Raw genomic sequence first — 19,176 nt, 5'->3', positions numbered from 1 at the left:
TCTGAGACCATGTAGATGTGCATGGGGCTCAACTATTATGTGTTACTAATGTCCAAAGCACTGTGGAAGTCAGTCTTTAGAGGTCAGCTGGCCTTTCACTTTTATAGACACCATCTAGCAAATTGAGGGCATGATAAGCATAAAGAAATTCTATTTCAGTTAACATGTAAAAATCAGATAAGCTTTTAAAAATGTAATGTTAGCTTTATTTTTTTAAAAAGTGCCTGGAGAAATAAATAAAATCAAATTCCTAACTGAAGACTCCTTCACAGTACAAAATCAGTAAAAAGAAGATCTATTAGGTAGTTTGGTTTTTGGTTGTTGTTTTGCTTTGTTCCTACATTGAATCTTGGTCTACTAAACAAACAGCATTAGAAACTAAGAAGAAAGGGGAATTTTTCTTTTTAAACTGAATGTGTATTCAAGATAATTTCTGCTAGTGAGTTATAAAGTACTCAAAAATAGTATTTTCTAGAAAAAGCATTTTCATCTTAACATGAAATAAGCCACGAGCAAATAGATTTATTTAGACAGCTTCACTACAATAAAACATGTTACTAACAAACTTCTTAAATAAAAGTTTCTAAGAGCCAAAAATATATAATTGAAAAACTACTATAAATAGAATAGACGGATCTTTTACTTATTTATCTAGTATTTATTTACAAGGCTTCTAAATACAAATTGTCTATACATGTTTCTGTTATTTCCCTTTTCTGTATTCTTCTGGAAGGCAAAATGACTTTAGTTCTTACAATGTATGAATAGCATAGAGATAAAGGCATTTGGGAACTTTTACAGTTGCGTTGTTTGTTTGTTTAAATTTACTTACTTTGTAATACGGTCAATGTTGGCAATTTGCTTCTGATTCCTTATAATTTCAATGGCTGCCCAAAGATGTTGGATAGCTTTTGTATCCGCCTGTCGTCTTTTTGTTAAACGTGCCATGACCTGTTTACTTCTTTAGCTGTAGTAATACACAAAAACATAAGGCAGAAACCATGAATTACAGAGTGAATTTCCACATGAGAAGCAACAGCAGCAGCACCTCCTGACACTGGTCATACTGAAGTGAGACGCAGTGTTGCAGCTTTCCATTTTCTATCTTTCAAATTACATTTCTACTTAATAAAAGCAATCATTTACTTGGATACCTGCTAAAGTCTGATGTTCTAAAATCCAAAACACTTGAAAAGGTCTTTCTAAGAAGTCAACTTTATATCAATCTCAAAAAATAAAGACATTTAATGTTAATTCTAAAACACATAAATATTACAAGACAAAATTTCAGTTTTAGGTATTACACTGTGTGAAATCTGAGCAATACAGAATGGCATTTACATGTCCTAATTGTTTGGTATTTCAGCTTTTTTATTATCAGAACCTTAGAGATTCCAGAGTTATATACAAATGAAAACGATGTTTATAAAAACCAAACACTAGTCATATGTGGCAATGGCATGTGGAGCTGCACACCTGTAATCCCAGCACACAGGAGATAGAGCAGGAGGATCAGCACAAATTCAAGGCCAACCCAATCTACACAATGACTTCCATGAGAGTCAGAACTGCATAGCAAGACCTTGTCTCAAGAAACAAACAAACCATTGACAGAGAAGCCAAGTTGTTCTGAGGTAAAATACAAAAGGCCAAGAGCTAGGACACCAGATCGCAAATGATCAGTAATGATCCAGCTGCCAGAATAGGGGTTCATTTCAGAGCGAATAATTACATTATTGGGAAATAGCACTACTATTTTATTCAAATTTTAGTATTCTGTATGGGATGAAGGGAATATCTGTCAAGCTTCCGAATACCCTTCCAGCTCTCTCCAGGCACGAAAGAACAAATGGATGACAGCCCAGTGTCTGGTGGGTGGCAATATTAAAGAAGGCCCACTGAAGCTTTATTTCATGCTCATGGAGAGCCCAGTCTTGGGATCCAATGAAACATACAACCCACACATCAGTGTGCTAGGCCCTTAAGTACAAGGCAGGAAGGCAGGCACTGGGCCAGCTCCAGCTGGCTACTCCCTTCAAGGAGACAGCAAGTGAGGAGCCCATTCTAATACTTCAGTGTACTCCCTGAAAGGCCAGGGAAGTTGCTGGAATCACATTTTTCTCTCCTTCTCTGTCTTGGCCCACTTGGCCTCCTTCTTTCTCTCACCAACCTGAGTGAGACTTGCAAGTGCCACTAGGGTTCATCTTAACCAGACTCACTGGGGAGCCTGGAGCCAGCCAGATCCTGGATATGGTGGCTCCCAGCACTAGAGAGCCAAAAGAGCGTGAGTGCTCTGTGGAAGTGCTGAAGGTATTTCTGGATGCCTACTTTTCCCAGGCTACTTCTAAAACAATGCTAGGCTAGGAGATGTCTCAGTGGTTTAGAACTCTTGATGTACTCATGAAGACTGAGTTCAAATGTCATAGCCCTGTGAACCTGTGACCCAGCACTTGGCAAGAGGTGGGAGGAGAGGCAAGGAGATGGCTGGGACTTGCTAACCTCCACCCTAGCTTAGGTTCAGTAAGAGACTGTTTCAGGGAATAAGGCGGAGAATGAGAGTAGAACATCTGTCATCCTTTAGCCTCCTGCACATATTTAACACTCTACACACATACATGTTTGCACATGCATGCACATGCACACACTACACGCTCAAAAAAAGTTGGTATTCAAGTTTTAAAGGAATATCAGTTGGTTCTGAATAAACTTAGATCTGTAACTAGTGATGATAAAAATGACAACTATGATTTATGATGCTTCTGCTGTAGAGTACACAGACACCTGGGTTTCAATGCGCTTCTTCAGGAGTGCCAGCTCAAGCATGGAACAAACCATGGAAGAAACTGCATGAGCCACAGCAAGGTGTAACAGCACAGCTCAGCCCAGTACTGCTGTGTCTGTTGTTTGTTCACACACAGGAGCACAATCCAGTCATCTCAACTATCTACTGAGTGGCCAGTGTCTGCCTTGTTCATATTGCTGTGGCTACTACCAGGAGATATTTAAAATGTAATGAACGACAATCCTTGCCATAAAACAGATTTGACAGAGGAAATCTAGTGTGCACAGTGTAAGATCATAGAGAACAAACATACAAATGCTCTATAACTTCCTGTGAGATTCAGAAAAGGATCATGCTGCTTCTTGTCTAGGTAAAATTTAGGCATAAATAAGTGAAAAATAATATAAGAAATATGAGAAAATATAAATACCAATGTTGCTCTTAATTTATTTTTAAAAATAATTGTTTAAAGCAAAAAGAAAAATAATTAATAGATGTCGTTATGTTTATAATATATGCAGAAGTAAGGTATATTATGACCATAACATAAGGTATGACAGCATCATAGTAAACAAAGTGGGATTTCTGGTAAAATCAGGAGTACACTGTGTTCTATATAATAAGAGAATAATACAAGCAGATATAGTAAACATATAACTCATCTGCAAATTATTCTTTCCAAACACATGGTATGAGCTAGACCGAACAGTGAAGCCCTGTAATCCCACTACCCGGAGACTGCAGCGGTGCCCTGCAAGCTCAAAGATTGTCTGGGCCACAGAGTTAGCTCCAAGGCAGCTCAGGCAACCTAGAGAGATGCCGTCTCATAAATTAATCAAGAATAATTATCAGATCTATAGACAAATTTAATAGAAAATTTAACTTTTGAGAATACTAGAATAATAACTATAATTATTATATAACAATCATACTAATATAACGGAAACTAAGTAGCAGAAATGCTTCAAGTGATATTATATCAGAAATTATTAAAAGTCAAGACTGAAAAGAAGTGAGCTACATTCAGAAAGCAGACGCAAAGATACAAGCAGGGACTCTGAAGCCACGGGCATGTGACAGATACAGACATGCTGTCATCCAAGTTCCACCAGACTGGGATGACCACGTTAGGGATCAAAGTGGAACACTGGCACTGAGTGAATGAAGTATGTGGTACATCTTCAAAGTGCAAAACAATAAGCCATTAAGACTATTCCTATTTCAATTAACGTACAACCATTCAATTAGTTCTGATAAAAGAAATTTCAAAAGTAATCTAGTAGTGGAACTAAAGCCCGAACTCAGGAATCCTCAGCAATGCTCTCCTGCTGAGCTACAGCTCCCCTTCCAGCTCCCCTTCTTAGGATATCGTGTTCACGTCATTCACCACACACTGGTGTATTCCACTGTCTACGACCACTCCTGTACTGTGGGCACACAACAGCAAAAAGAAAAAACTCTAATCAGTAAAACATGGCTGATACAGGAAAACAACGATAACTAGGCACGAGTCAACAAAAGAAAACATCATTGGAATCTGGTTCTTAGACTCTACATAAAACTAGTGGTCACTCAAGTCTGTGGAACATGGGAAAACCAAATCTGCAGTCCACATGGGAAAACAAATCTGCAGTCACTCTTCTTGATGGGGATCATAGTCCGTCCCAGCTCTGAGTGGGATCACTAGGTCCCATCCCAGCCTCTGAGTGGGGATCACTAGGTCCCATCCCAGCCTCTCTGAGTGGAACAACATGGCCCCACAATAGTTCTAGTGCACTAATGTAATCTGTTCATGAAAATTATTATAAATTCCTAAAAATAATCTTAATTAACTAAGAAGTGTCTCATTTACTTTACATCTAATGTTTTTCTAGGCCTAGAAGAGTTGCAAACAGCTACCTTTCCATATAAAAAATACTAAATTCAACTCTCTAGCTATGCATAAGACCTGGAGTGTTCCTCATTTCAAAAAGAAGGTCATAAGATGTGTAGAATCACTAGGACAGTCTTTCCAGCATACCGAGGAATACAATATATCTTTGGTAAAACTACACGGGAAACAATTTTCAAAGAGGCCTGTAGCTTAAAAAGTAAGCAAAAACACTTCAAGTAATTTTAATAAGCCCTAGCTGATGCCGAAATGTCATTGGAAATCCAGATTTACACAATTCATTAAGGGATACTCCGTGTCATCACAGCACTACACAAAAAGAACACAGCAAGCAGGAAAAATTAACAAGCAAAATTAAATAACGCATCATTGATGGCAAATGCATATGTATGGGGCTGTGGTGTAACGAGTAATAAGCACACAGTGAAGACAGCATGGTGAGGAAAGATAAAGATGCAAGACTGCAATCAGCCTCTGCAGTGAAGAGCTCTATTTACTTCTAGTATAGTTTATGTGTGAAGTTTGGCTTTATTACATAAATATTCAAATATTATACCAAATTACATGAAACTTAAAAAGTCCTATTGCTCATGTTTACACTGTAACTTAGATATGTATGAAACTCCTTATCTATTAGTGATTTTAACTTTATGATTATATATTTCACCATCTCCCATTATATCTTAGCTTGTGTTTTTTGTTTGTTGTTTTTTATTGGGACAGGTCTTACTCAGGATGGCTGAACTCACTATGTAGCAAGTACAATTTAAACTCTGACTTCCTGCTTCACCTCCTTATCCTGGATTAAGGCAAACACCACTATCTCCAGCTTAGTGGGTTTTTTTTATGTATTGTTATTCATAAATACTTTCTCTTTGCCTTTTAATAAGCATTAAATGGAATGATGAAGAAATCTAGACATATGTCCTTTATAATTACTTTTTGGTAAATACTTCTACACTCAGATCAGAAAATTTTAAATCCTTTGGAGAAGTTTAGGTTGATAACAATTCCCATATACAGCCTGTCTCCACATAGGCACTACTGCCATCAAGACCTCACCAGGATGGTGAAACCTGCTATAATCAATGAACCTATACTGACATCACTGTCAAACTAAGTGCATAGGTTAAGGTTTGTGCACTCTTTAGGTTTGGGCACATGTTCATGACAAGCAAGCAAAAATGTGACATCACACACTATAAATTTCACTGGCCTTAACAAAGTTCTCTGTGCTTCACCTACTACTGTCTTCTCCCTCTAACTCTGGAATACTATTCAGTGTTCCCACAATTCACCTCTTCAGATGACATGATGTAGAATCACACAGCCTTCTTTCATAGCTTGACAGCATCTGCCAATATTAAATACTATCCAGTGTTATATGAAATACCACTCACCTACTAATAAAGTTGCCATGATTGCATACAAGTTTTATTAGCTATTGAAAAATCCTGCTATAAAAATCTACATAAGATTTGTAACAGATAAATTTTGGCTCATTTGGGTAAATAGCAAAGGGCATGAAAGCTGAATTTATAGTAAAGAATTTTTAGTTTTGTAAAACATCAAAGCTCTGCTGACTGTCCTCTAAAGTAAAGGACATTCCTCACAAGGCATGGAAGTCCTTCTGCCTCACAACCTGCACAGCCAGAGCCAGACTGTGATTAGACAGTGGCATGTACTGGTTGCTAATGTTTGACTTCTATTCTAATAGAAGTTGTATAAAATCTGTTCATTTTTCTTAGTTTGTCACTTTGCATCTACTTTAGTAAGGTGTCACCAGTTTGCCTTCTTAACTGGTTTTTTTTTGTTAATAATTTATGTATTATTTTGTGTGCATTGGTGTTTGCTTGCAGTATGTCTGGCGAGGTGCGGATCTGGAGTTACACAGTGTGAGCTGGCATGTGGCTGAGAACTGAACCCAGGTCCCTGAAGAGCAGTCAGCTCCCAACCAAATAAGCCTCTCTCCAGCCTGCTTACTGGGTTTATTATGAATTAAAGCTTTATTTTTTATTACTGTATTTGAGGGTGCAGATGCATGTGCAGTGCAAGCCAAAAACAATCTGGGTATCAGTCCTCAAGCATTTTCCACTTTTTGAGAAAGCATCTCTCACTGACTGGAACTCAGCAAGATTAGGCTGGCTGCCAGTGAGCCCAGGACCACTGTCTCCATCTCCCACACTGGATTATAAGCACATGCCACACAGCTGGATTCTGGGGATCAAACTCACATTCTAGAGCACTTTACCTATGACCAGCTACCTGCTCAGACCCTGTGCAAATGTATTAAAATTATCAAAGCATCTTTGGAAACATTTTCTTAGTCTGTAGTATATGTCTAATTCTCTACACATGTAATCACTCACATACAAACACCTGGCAATCTAAAATCCTGTTATAATTCTCTCTTCACTGACAGTCCTTGTGCTGTATCTACAGTGGTATCAGCAGAGCAGGAGCATGGAGGTTCTGCTGTCTTGCAAAGTTTAGCAGTTCTGCATTTGCATGAGAAATTGATCCATTTTCAATAATTTCCAGTTAATGTCATTTAAATTCACTTTTATAACCAAATGTTCATCTATTGCAGCATGGCTTGACTCCTGGCTGATGTTCAAGTCTATCTCTTGGTTCTCTATTCTATTCCATCGTCAGTTCTTTGCTAATACTGCATCATAACTGATTGCAACATCTTCATAGTAAGATTCAAGGTTGGCAACCATCAACTTTTTGACTTTGTTCTTCTGGGTCTTTGCTTTCCATATCAATTCAGAAAGGGTTGTTGGTGTTCAGTACAAGTGACTCAGGTTTGACTGATGTTGCATTAAAATTACAGATCAAACTGAGAAGGTGGACATCTTGACATAATCTTCCTAGCCATGAGTTATCTTTACATAATTATCTAATTAGAGTTTTGTAGTCTTCCTCATATAGACCTAGAACATATATTGTTAGATTTCTATCTATTATGTATACAGTGTTCTGCCTGCATGTCTGTCTAAAGGCCACAGGAGGGCACCAGATCTCATCACAGATGGTGTGAGCCACCATGTGTTGCTGGGAATTGAACTCAGGACCTCTAGAGGAGCATTCAGTGCTCTTAACCTCTGAGCCATCTCTCCAGCCTAGATTTCTATCTAAACATTTCAGTTTTGCATGTTAATGTAAACCCAAATATGTTTCACCTAAATTATACTGTAATTGCTGGTACATAAGGAATTTTTATATATTAACCTATATCTGATCTTACCAAGGTATTCCTTCATGGCTTCTTTCAAGATATTTGATGTGTTTTATGCTTGAAAACTTCATTCCCTGGTGTGGGTCTGGTGACATTGTCCCTCTTACTGTTTCTTGTACTTAATGTCTTGACATTTGGCAAATTCTCCAGGAAGTGCTGCCTCAAATACTGTTTCAAGTTCTTTTTCTTTTCTATATTACCATCATACATAAATTACATATTTTTGAGGTGCCCATGGCTCCTGAATGTTCTACTCTGAAGCTATCTACCCATATTTTATTTTGCTTTTTCAGTTCAGAAATTCTTCCATATCCTCAAACTCAGATTACTTCCTTAGCCCAGCCATCACTGACTAACTCATCCGAGGCATTCTTCATTTCTGCTACACTGCTTTTCTCTAACACTTTTTATTCTTTCTTAGGACTTTTGACTCTGCTTACATGATCCACTCACTATCACATGCTGCCTACTTTTTGCCCTCAGCATTTTAACCATAGTTTTAAATAATGCACTGTCTGATTATTATCCAATATTCTTATTACATAGACTCTGTTTCTGATGTTTGCTTAGTCCTTCAAACTATACTTCCACCTTTTGGTAAGCCTTATGGTCTTATTGCTTTGGAGAAAATGGGCATGGTGTACTGAGCAAATAGAGCCATGATGGACAGGCCTTTAATCATGTAGTTGAAGGGATGGGGGAGAGGGAGTCATTCAATCCTATGACTTCACAGCGACCTTTTGTAAGTCTTTGTTACTGGACTGCAGTGTCCAAGCACTTCAGGTTTTCTCTCCCTCACATGACAATGTGGGGAAGAAACTGAAGCTGCCCATTTCTTCCGCAGATTGGCTAGGTTCTGTGAAACGACAGCTGTTGAGAGTGCACACAAAGGAGCCTCAGCCTGCAGACAGTCTTACTAAGAAGGAGCACTCTGCAGGGCTGGCAGTAGTGGTGCGCCTTTAATCCCAGCACTCGAAGGCAGGCAGAGGCAGGTGGATCTCTGTGAGTTAAGGTCAGCTGGTCTACAGAGCGAGATCCAAGACAGCCAGGGAACACTGAAGAAACCGTCTGAAAAACAAACAAACAAACAAAAGAATGGAGCACTCTGGCAGACATCTGCTAGCCTCTCTTCTCCTGCCTGTTGCTGCCAAAGCACAGGCATTTCTCTCTGATACTCACAGTGAGATCTGATTAAGGCAATACTTGAACACATAAGAAGCCATTTCTGGGTTTCCCTGGGTCCTCACCTCTCCAGTTGCCCAGACTTAAAAATTCTGACAGTTGATCAGTCCTACATGGCTTTTGTTCCACACGCACAGTCCTGCACATACACTTCAGCTCTAAGAAGCCTTAGTCTTTCTACCAGCCTATCTCAGTTTTCCACGTAGTAGCTTGCCCTCGTGGCCTCACTTCTCTGAAAGATCCAAAAAGACTGATTTTCTTACTTTGCTTTCTGCTCGTCTTTTTAAACTTGTTATCAACACTGAATAATGCCAATGCAACTGGAAACAGTGGAATTTCTTTCTGAATATGATTGTAAATGAGATAATATGATGTTTTACCACAGAGGAAACCAAATGAATTAGCATGATTTGCTGGAAATTTTCTCTGTTCTACAACAAAATGTGATACTTCTAAATTTGTATTTAATTGTTAGGAATACTAGAATTAATTTCTTGACTTTGTTTAGCCTGTTTGTTAGTGTCTCACAACTGTGATTATAAAACTTGTATGCAAGCTACATATGTGAAATTATAATTAAACACATTGTCAAGTCCTACATAAATTATTTTACATGCACTAACCTGCCCAATACTATCAGTTTTAAATTTATTTAATTTAGTTCTTGGGTTTTCTGAAATGGAGGTCTTGCTATACAGCCCAGAGTGCCCCAGAACCTGTGATCCTCCTGCCTCAGCCTGCCACATAGTGGGATGACAGGGTATACCATTATCCAGCTTATCAGCTTTTAAAGCACACCTCTTTTAAGCTTTCCTTATGTCGCTGCTCAGCTTTACCGCAAACTAGATATGAATAATGCTTCCTGGATGAACATTCCTCCCCAGTTAATTATTATGATATGTTGCAATGAGCCTGTGGCTGCCAGGAGCTCAGTGTGAGGGATGGAGAGCTGCAGCTCACTGAGTTGTGGGTGGGTGGTAAGGACAACTGTGCAGTACTGCAAATGCCTTTATAATTGAACTATGTGCTTGAAATGGTTAAACTTTGTGCTAAGTGTATTTTACCTCTATTTTTAAAATTGAAAAACAAGATAGAGAAAGCATAAACTTAGCCCACAATAATAATAAAGGTTTGTTACTAGGTCTTAAGAGGAGTAAATCTCAAATACTCCACTAAGAACCCTCCAAAACAATCAGATGGCATCGTTCCATGTGTGTGAGCAGTGGTGTGGAGGGATACAAAGAACACAGAGTGGATGCCTGCTAGTTCTTTGTCTGCACATTAGATTGAAAACTAGAAAACAACCAAGGCTCCTGAAACAAAACACGCCATACAAGGCTTTTATTTTAAAAGTTTGGGTTTTTTTAATGGTTCACTTTTTAACTCTACTAGCTTGAGTCTGTTTCCGCTGTGGCTAGCACAACAGCACAGGCTAGGTAAGTTACTTACAAGTGTAATTTTTGGTTAATTGTTCTGGTCCAAGTAGAAGGCCTGTGCCTACAGATCGATTTTTTTGGTAGCAGAGCTCTTGGCAGCATTGAGCATCAGAGAGTGATCATGAGTTGAGTGAACTCGTAACTGCACACCTGCATGTGAGGTCTCTCTCTTCTTATAAAGCCACCAGAATTTAATTCAAGGGCCCAACTCTGATGATTTTACTCACAAGCTCCACTTGAAAAATTACGTTTCTCCCTTTTTAAGACAATATCAAGTTCCAAAATGAGTTTCAGAGGATAGAATCATTTTCTGATATTCAGATCACAGCAATTTATGTGTCCAAAGGATATGTCCAGACTAAGACTTCTTTGTAAAATGAAATGACAAATTAGAGAACTAACAACCTTTTCTTTTTCAAACAGATTTGCTGAGCTATAAAACCACAAACCATTCAACTCACAAATGTACAAAGTACAGCTTACTGGGGTGGGGGTGAATGTAGCAAAGATATTTCACAAGTAGAATCCCACAGTGTGTGTCTTCCCGCATCTGGCTTATTGAACTTAATATCATGTTTCCCAGTCCATCTCTTACAGGATGTAGCAGATCTTCAGTTCTCCTCATACCTCACAGCACTCCTCTGAATACAACAGGTGTTACACTTTGTTCATCCATCATCTATTGATGGACACAGGCGGTTGCTAACATCTAGCTAGCATCACCACTGGCAGATAAGTGTATGCTTTCAATTCCTTTGGACATGTACTCAGAAGAGGAACTGCTAAATCACATAGTAAATCTGTTTAACCTTTGCAGCAATCAGAAAACTGCTTTCTATAGCAGCTGAAGCACTACACCTTGATCAGCAAGGTAAGCAGTCCAATTTCTCCACACTTTTACAAACACTTTCTCCTCCTCCTCCTCCCCTCCTCCTCCTCCTCCTCCTCCTCCTCCTCCTCCTCCTCCTCCTCCTCCTCTTTAATCTCAGCTATTTGGGTAGGTGCAAATAGTCCATCACTGTGGTTGTGATTAACTGATTTCCATGACTGGTAATGTTGAACATATTTTCATATTTTGCTGGCTTTTGCTATTCATTTTCTTGGAAGAAATATTCTTCAAATCCTTTGTCCATTTTAACTGTTATTTTAGTTGATGCATAGGGAGCTTATGTATCCTAGGTATTAACCCCTTTTCAGAGGTGCAAGTTTTACAGGCAATTTCTACCTTTCTACATGCTGCCTTTACCACTTACATTATGATTTTCTTGTCTCTCTCTTTCCTCCTCCCTCCAACTAAGTCAGATAGGCTCTTAGTATGCAGCCCATACTCTAGGCTCTTAGTATGTAGCCCATACTCAGCCTTAGGATTTTTCAGTCTTCCTGCCTCAGCTTTCCATGTGCTGGTATTCTGGGTGTGTACCACTCCTAGCTCTAGACTTTTTAAAAGTAATGTCCTTTGATACACAGAGAGGTTTTAATTTTGTTGAAGCAGAATTTATTTATTTAGTTGGTCATGTTTTGGTGTCTTATCTAAGATTTTTCTAAGTAATCAAAAGTGAAAAATTAATTTATCAATTCTCAAGAGTTTTCATATTCTGGCTCTTTAATTAAGGTCATTGGCTCACTTTGCATTAGATTTTCAACTTCTTTTAAAGTGTGGTCATCAAGAAACACCTGCACATAAGACGATTTTTTTTTCCTGAGTAGAATTGGCATCCTTGTCCATGGATGTGCAGAACAACTACCTTAGACAGGTTGTCAAGGTTGCTACAGCAATCAACAGTGATACTCACCAAACAATTCTACCTGTCTCAAGCATCACCACCACTACTACAGTTCCCTACTGCTGCAATGAAATCAGGTGTGTCGTGTGTTTTGTCTAGTGAGGCCATGTGGGCTGCATTAGGTGAGGTCAACTGTCCTGGATTAGGCGAGGTCATGTGGGCTAGATTAGGCAAAGGGAAGTAAAAGTGATTTATGCCACTTCTACTTAGAAAGATTTAAGATTCTTAATATAAGTTTTCATGATGTCATTAATGCCATGCATGATGAGGGTGAGGGTGATGTCTCTGATGGTAGCTGCATTCTCAGCCTGCATCTCAGAAGAGGACAGTACAGTGGAGCTCTAGCTAAACTGTGATATCTAATATGAGCATGAATCACTGCTTCAAGCCATGTGATTTCTGAAGTTGCTTATGAAAACTATCATAAAATGTTAAAGAAATGTGCCCTTATCCTGAATACTTAGAGCCAGATACATTTCAGATGTTTTCAGATTAGGGGAGATCTGCACATACATAATCATGAGACATCTCAGGACTGGGGCTCAAACCATGAAGGTTTCATGCCCACTCTAAAAACACCTAAAGGTAGTCTTATACAATATTTTTAGTGCACCTGCTTTTGACTTTAGCTCATTACATAAAGGCAGGTCTGCGTTTTCCACTGATGGCTTAAGAATGCTATGTGCTGTGTGAGGTGGTCATTGAATGATGGAGAAGTGGATCTGGAAAAGAACTCACAGAAAGGAGGCACAGAAAGACTGGAAGGGACAGAAAGTGAAGAAAAGCAGAATGGAAACAGGACGAAGGTAGACTGACAACAGATAAACAGGAGCTAACTAGCAAGCAGTTCGATTTCAATACATGGAAATTGAGAACCTTCACACTGGGGCAGGCTAGGGGTTAGGAAAGGACAAGTACAAAATACATAGCATGAATGGTTGACAGTCCCTTTCCTACACCAAATTCTAGACACCCGAATTCATGTTCTGGCATGAGACTAAAAAATCCAAATAATTTCCTACCTGGAAAATCAAATGTTCCAGAGAAAGGACCTTCAGACACTGACATCTGAAGAAGCTAAAGAAAATACCACCTGGCCACCTGACATCCCTATAATGCCCCTACACAAGACCTGTGATTAGCTCTCTGGAGTCTCCCCTTAAATATGAAAGGCAGCCAAGAATCATTAGATGTTCAGAAGTAGCTTCTCAACAAGAGGTCACATCAAGCAAAACGAATGGAAGCAGGGGCTCAAATCAGAAAGGCTAGTAAAGATTTTAGAATATAACTTAGTGTCATGGAAAAGTAAGAAATAGAATTGTATCTGTAAGCTATAAATAGGATAATGCAAATAGGAATGCTAATGAAATGTTAAAATAAGGCTGAGTTTGGGGCTAGAGAGATGGCTCAGTGGTTAAGAGCACCAGGGGCTCTTCTGGAGGTTCTGAGTTCAATTCCCAAAACCACATGGTGGCTCACAGCCATCTATAGTGAGATCTGATGCCCTCTTCAGGCATGCAGACATACATGCAGATAGAGCACTAGTATACACAAAAATAAATAAATAAACCTTAAAAAAAATAATGCTGCAGGTGGCGATGGGCAAGCCTTTAATCCCAGCACTTGGGAAGCAGAGTCAGGTGGATCTCTGTGAGTTTGAGGCCAGCCTGGTCTACAGAGCAAGATCCAGGACAGAGAAACCTGTCTTGAAAATAATAATAATAATAATAATATAATAATAATAATAATAATGAGCTGAGTTGAAATGGTTTAGTTTTGAAGTTGATGCAATTGTCAACCAAGTTAAAAAATGTACAATGAGAACTAAAAAACCTGTGGTATAGTTTAAGCAATGTCCCGAGTCAGAGTGCAAGCAGGTAGGAGAGGTTTCCAAGGGGGTACAGGTCAGAAAGTGGGCTCAGAGGACTGGCACACTTCCCAGTTACCTGCCTTCTGAATGAGGAGAAACTCTATTCTACTACATTTCTAAGCCATCCAAACAATCAACTAGAGGTTGACAAGAGACCTTTCAGTCATTCAGACAGCCCACAACTTTATGACCTCTGTAATTTTTCTCAGGAAGTGGCAGAGATAAGGTAGTAAAGCATGAGAAAGGAAAGCCCCAAATCCTGTTTCGTCCAGGAAACAGGTTTCACCATGGGAAAGCAGCTCTAGAAGACCTGAAAAATTCCCATCCACATCAGAGCAAGAGTAACAGTAAGCCGGGAGCAGAAAGTCAGCTCCCTTGGACTCATAGACAAATACTTACACCAATAAACATACAAACAGCTTAGAAAGAAAATCCAACAAGTTAGCTAAGATTATGAAAAAAAAATCCTAAATAAAATCTTGGCAAACACAAACAATTTAAAAAAGGGGATGTTTTATTCTAGAAATGCAATGATGTTTAATATTAGAAAATCTAGTGGAATATCAGGAAAACTAAGAATATTATCATCTCTACAGATGCTTAAAAAGTACAGAATTCAGCACAAATTTGTGTAACAATCATTAAACAAATAAGAACTGAGGGATGATTGTTTAATATGCACATCCTGGCCTCAAAGCTACTAGAATATCCGATGGTTAAAATGTTGGAATTTTCAGCTACTATGCAGAAAGAGAAGCGTATCTACTGTCTCCATCCTTGTTCAACACTACACAGAGAAGACAATCAGGAGCAGTGGCAGGCCTCATGCCTACAGCACATGCTAAAGAGGCAGAGGATCAAGAAGTTACTCAGATGAACAAGAGCTGAAAAAGTAAAGTTACTTATTGCAAGAGACACAGGTGATATAGTTATAAATAATATTAAAACAAAAAAAAATGATTGGAAAATCCAACCAAGAGTCAGAAAAATAGGACTGTCAAGAAATAGAAAGCATAAAGCCCTTTAATGTCAAAGTGTGTGCATGGGGGGGTGGGGTCCTGTGACTCAAAAACCTGAAGCAGAGCAAGTTAGGGAAGGGCCGGTAAATCTAACTAGAACTGTCAGCAACAAGAACCATAAACAAACCACAAAATCTAAAAGTTTTTTGTTGTTTGTTTGTTTGTTTTTAGTGGCAAGGCAAAAACCTAGTCCAATGGAAACTCCCAGGACTCCACAAAGGTGAGCCTAGTGAAGACTGCTAGTAATGGCAGACATGGAACTTCAACTGGCCATCTTCTGTGACCAAGCAAGGCTTCCCGTGGACAGACTGGAACACCAACTCAGCCATAAACCGTCTACTTACAATTAGTCCTGCTGGGGTAAAGGTGATGCAGAATTTGTGGGAGTAGCCAATCAATGGCTGATCTAACTTGAGACCCATGCTAGGAGAGGGAGCCCATGCCACTGTCTTGAGGGCCAGGAACCAGAGTCTGAATAGCCCAGAAACTAAGGATAGAACCAAACAGGATTGGGTTTAAAAAAATAAAAGTCAATGAAATGACTCCTAATTATACTCTGCTATACTTGTAGACAGGAGCTTAGCATAATCATCATCAGAGAGGCTTCATCCAGCAACTGATAGGAGCAGATGCAGAGACCCACGGATAAACATTAGGCAGAGCTTGGGGAATACTGCACAAGAGGGCAAGGAAGGACACCTGAGGAAAACGGCCCACAGAATCAACTAAGCAGGGCTCACAGAGACCCAACTGACAATCAGGGAGCCTGTATGGGCCTGACCTATGTCTTCTGCATGTGTTACGATTGTGTTGCTTTGTGTTCCTGTGGGACTCCTAACAGTGGGAACAGGAGCTGCTTCCGACTCTTTTGCCTACTTTCAGGACCCTTTTCCTCCTACTGGGTTGTTGCATCAGTCTTAATATGAGGGGATGTGCCTAGCTTTATTATAACTTGATATGCCATGTTTGGTTGATATCCCTAGGAGGACTGCCCTTTTCTAAAGGGAAAGGAGGAAGAGTGGATCTAGGGAAGAAGGGATGTTGAAGGAGGGACTGGGAAGAGAGTAGGGAGGGGAAACCAAGGTTGAGATGCAATATATGAGAGAAAAAAATAAAAAATACATATTAAAAAATAAAAATAAATGAATGAACAAAAGGAAAACAAAAATCACAGTGTGAGTGGAGGGGAATGTGGCAATAACCAGCAAAAATGCACATGCACTTACTCAGCCCCAACATTCTCACAGGTAAAAACATCTACACTGCCACTTATACAGTACTGGCTAAATGCAGTTTGGGGCAGCCAATAATGAAATAAAATCAGCTATTTTTTTATTGCTACAATGAGAGGGTGTGTCAAAATGCAATCTTTACTATCTTACTTGATCAAAGCAATTATTAATGATTATCAACTTAACAAAGTACTTTCAAAAATAATTGCTGAGTGTTAGGTGTGTCTCTCCTTCCTTTCTCTGACACTTTGCACCCACCTTTTTAAAAACTAGCTATTAGCTGGGCATGGTGGTGCATGCCATTAATCCTAGCATCTGGGAGGCAGAGGCAGGTGGATCTGAGTTTGAGGCAAGCATGATCTACATAGTAAGTTCCAGGACAGCCAGAGCTACATGGTGAGGAAACACACACACACACACACACACACACACACACACACACACACACACACACACTAGCTGCCGTCTGCTTTGTAAGTTCCAGGACAGCCAGAGCTACAAAGTAAGACCCTCTACACACACATACACACACACACACACACACACACACACACACACACACACACACCAGTTGCTGCCTGCTTTGGTTATTAATAACTTTAAAAATTAAACTACAGTAATGGGGTTGGGGAGATAGCTGAATTAATTGGTAAACAGCTTGCCACACAAGCTTGAAGACCTGAATTTGATTCTTAAAACCCATATATTACATCTATATTATATACTTGTAATCCCTACACTGGGGAGGTGGAGACAGGTGGATCCCTAGGGAAAGCTAGCCAAAAGGCTAGCAGATCTCTGCGAATTCAAGGCCAACCTGGTCTATAAAGCGAGTTCCCAGACTGTCAGGGCTACACAGAGAAATCCTCTCTCAAAAAAATGAAACAAAGAAAAAAGATTGTCCACACATGAATATGTGCATGCACACAAGCACAAACACAAATTACTATCATTTCTAAGCATACAAAGGTAGAGACAATTATGATTCTTTTGTAACGTAACAATAGCTTTGCTATACATGTTTTCTTATATTTTTCATTTTATTTTTATTATTTTTTAATTATGTGTCTGTGTCTGTAGGGGGCGGGAAGGAGAATGTGCACATGTATAGGTGCCCTCAGAGGCCAGAATAGGACATCAGATGTCCTGGAGCTGAAGCTAGTTACAGACAGTTGTAAGTCACTAGTCATGGGTGCTCAGGACCCAACTTTAGTCTTCTGGAGGAGTGCTCTCTGGAAAAGCCATCTCTCCAACCCCCTGTAATACATTTTAAATCTCATCATTTTCTTCAAATTCCAAGACCTACATAATAAATGTTCAAGTAACTTAACCTTAATAACAGAAACTAGCAGTGCCTAGTGTAAATTATAATTTTCAATTTAAAATTAAATTTCATCCCAAACTCTCAGGGCTACCATCAATGTCAAGAAATCAGAATGACAGAGTGAGCTCTGAAGACCTTTGAGAAAGTCATCCCTACATCATCCAAAACACTAACAGCACAACTCCTGCCTAATTTTAATTTAGCTCTTAAATTATCTTTTGCTTTTCTTCCAGTAAGTACTCAGAATCATAATCTTTAGCTTTATGAGAACTCAAACTAAACCACCAGAAACGTTTCACTCTGTAAGCATGTTGCCTCTCAAGTACAGACTGGTAGGATCTACCTCTGTTTCCAAATTGACTGTTTCTTATCTGAAATTAGGTAGATAGGGGTTTTTGTTTTGTTTTGTTTTGTTGTTGTTTGCTTACTAAAAGCTTTTAAGCTAAAGCAATAACAATATTTATTATTAGAAATTAAGCTAAAAATCATTATGTTAAGCAAAGTAAGCCAGGCTCAAAATGATTAATACTTGTGTCTTCTGTGCAGAACCTAGCCCTAAAATTCCACGAGGTATATATTTTTAAATACTTACATGCACAGGTGAACAAGTTTGAATGGGAAGTGGAAGGTAAAAGAGGGCAATGTAGAATATTACTTTAAGGTGGGTTACTTTTGCTTATGTTGCATTTGTTTAACTCTGTGAAGTTGTGTTACTGTGCCTGTGTAAAACACCTCATGGCCTAATAAAGAACTGGCCAATAGCAAGGCAGGAGAATGGATAGGTGGGACTGGCAGTCAGAGAGAATATATAGAGGGAGAAATCTAGGAGAAGAAGGAGAAGGAAGCAGCCAGAGAAGGAGGAGGACTCCAGGGACCAGCTACACAGCAAGCCACGGAGTAAGAGTAAGATTTACAGAAGTCAGAGAACAGGAAAAGTCCAGAGGCAAAGGTACATGGGATAATTTAAGGAAAGCTAGCAAGAAAGAAGTCAAGCTGAGGCCGGACATTCATAAGTAATAATGAGCCTCCAGTGTGATTTATTTGGGAGCTGGGTGGTGGGCCCCCAAAAAAGAGTAAACAAACAACAGGCAACAGAATCCATGTGCTAAGAGAGCAGAACAAGCAGCTGAAGGTGCTACACAGTCCTGAGGAGGAGTGAGGGGGGAGGAGTGAGGGGGAGGAGTGAGGGGGAGGAGTGAGAACAAAGAACAGCACACCTGGAAGAAGAGGCCAGGAAACCTAAGAAAACTGATAGATTAAAAAAAAAAAACAAAAAAAAAAAAACACAGAAACTAAAGCATGTAGTACATATATGCTAAAAATTAATCATAAAAACACAGCAATAAAGACTTACTTTTAGCAAGTTACAGGTACATGACTTGTATAAATAAGACACTAAAATATACTAATAATTG

The 19,176-nt window shown here is 39.2% G+C and overlaps 1 pseudogene; it reads right to left on the bottom strand.

Moving 5' to 3' along the window:
- The window catches only part of LOC119087261, a 141,707-nt pseudogene that overhangs the window by 51,357 nt on the left and 71,174 nt on the right, over positions 1-19,176 (bottom strand).

Source organism: Peromyscus leucopus, unplaced genomic scaffold (assembly GCF_004664715.2).
Source record: "Peromyscus leucopus breed LL Stock unplaced genomic scaffold, UCI_PerLeu_2.1 scaffold_66, whole genome shotgun sequence".
Lineage (NCBI taxonomy): Eukaryota > Metazoa > Chordata > Mammalia > Rodentia > Cricetidae > Peromyscus > Peromyscus leucopus.
This window is presented reverse-complemented; position numbering and strand designations above follow the sequence as displayed.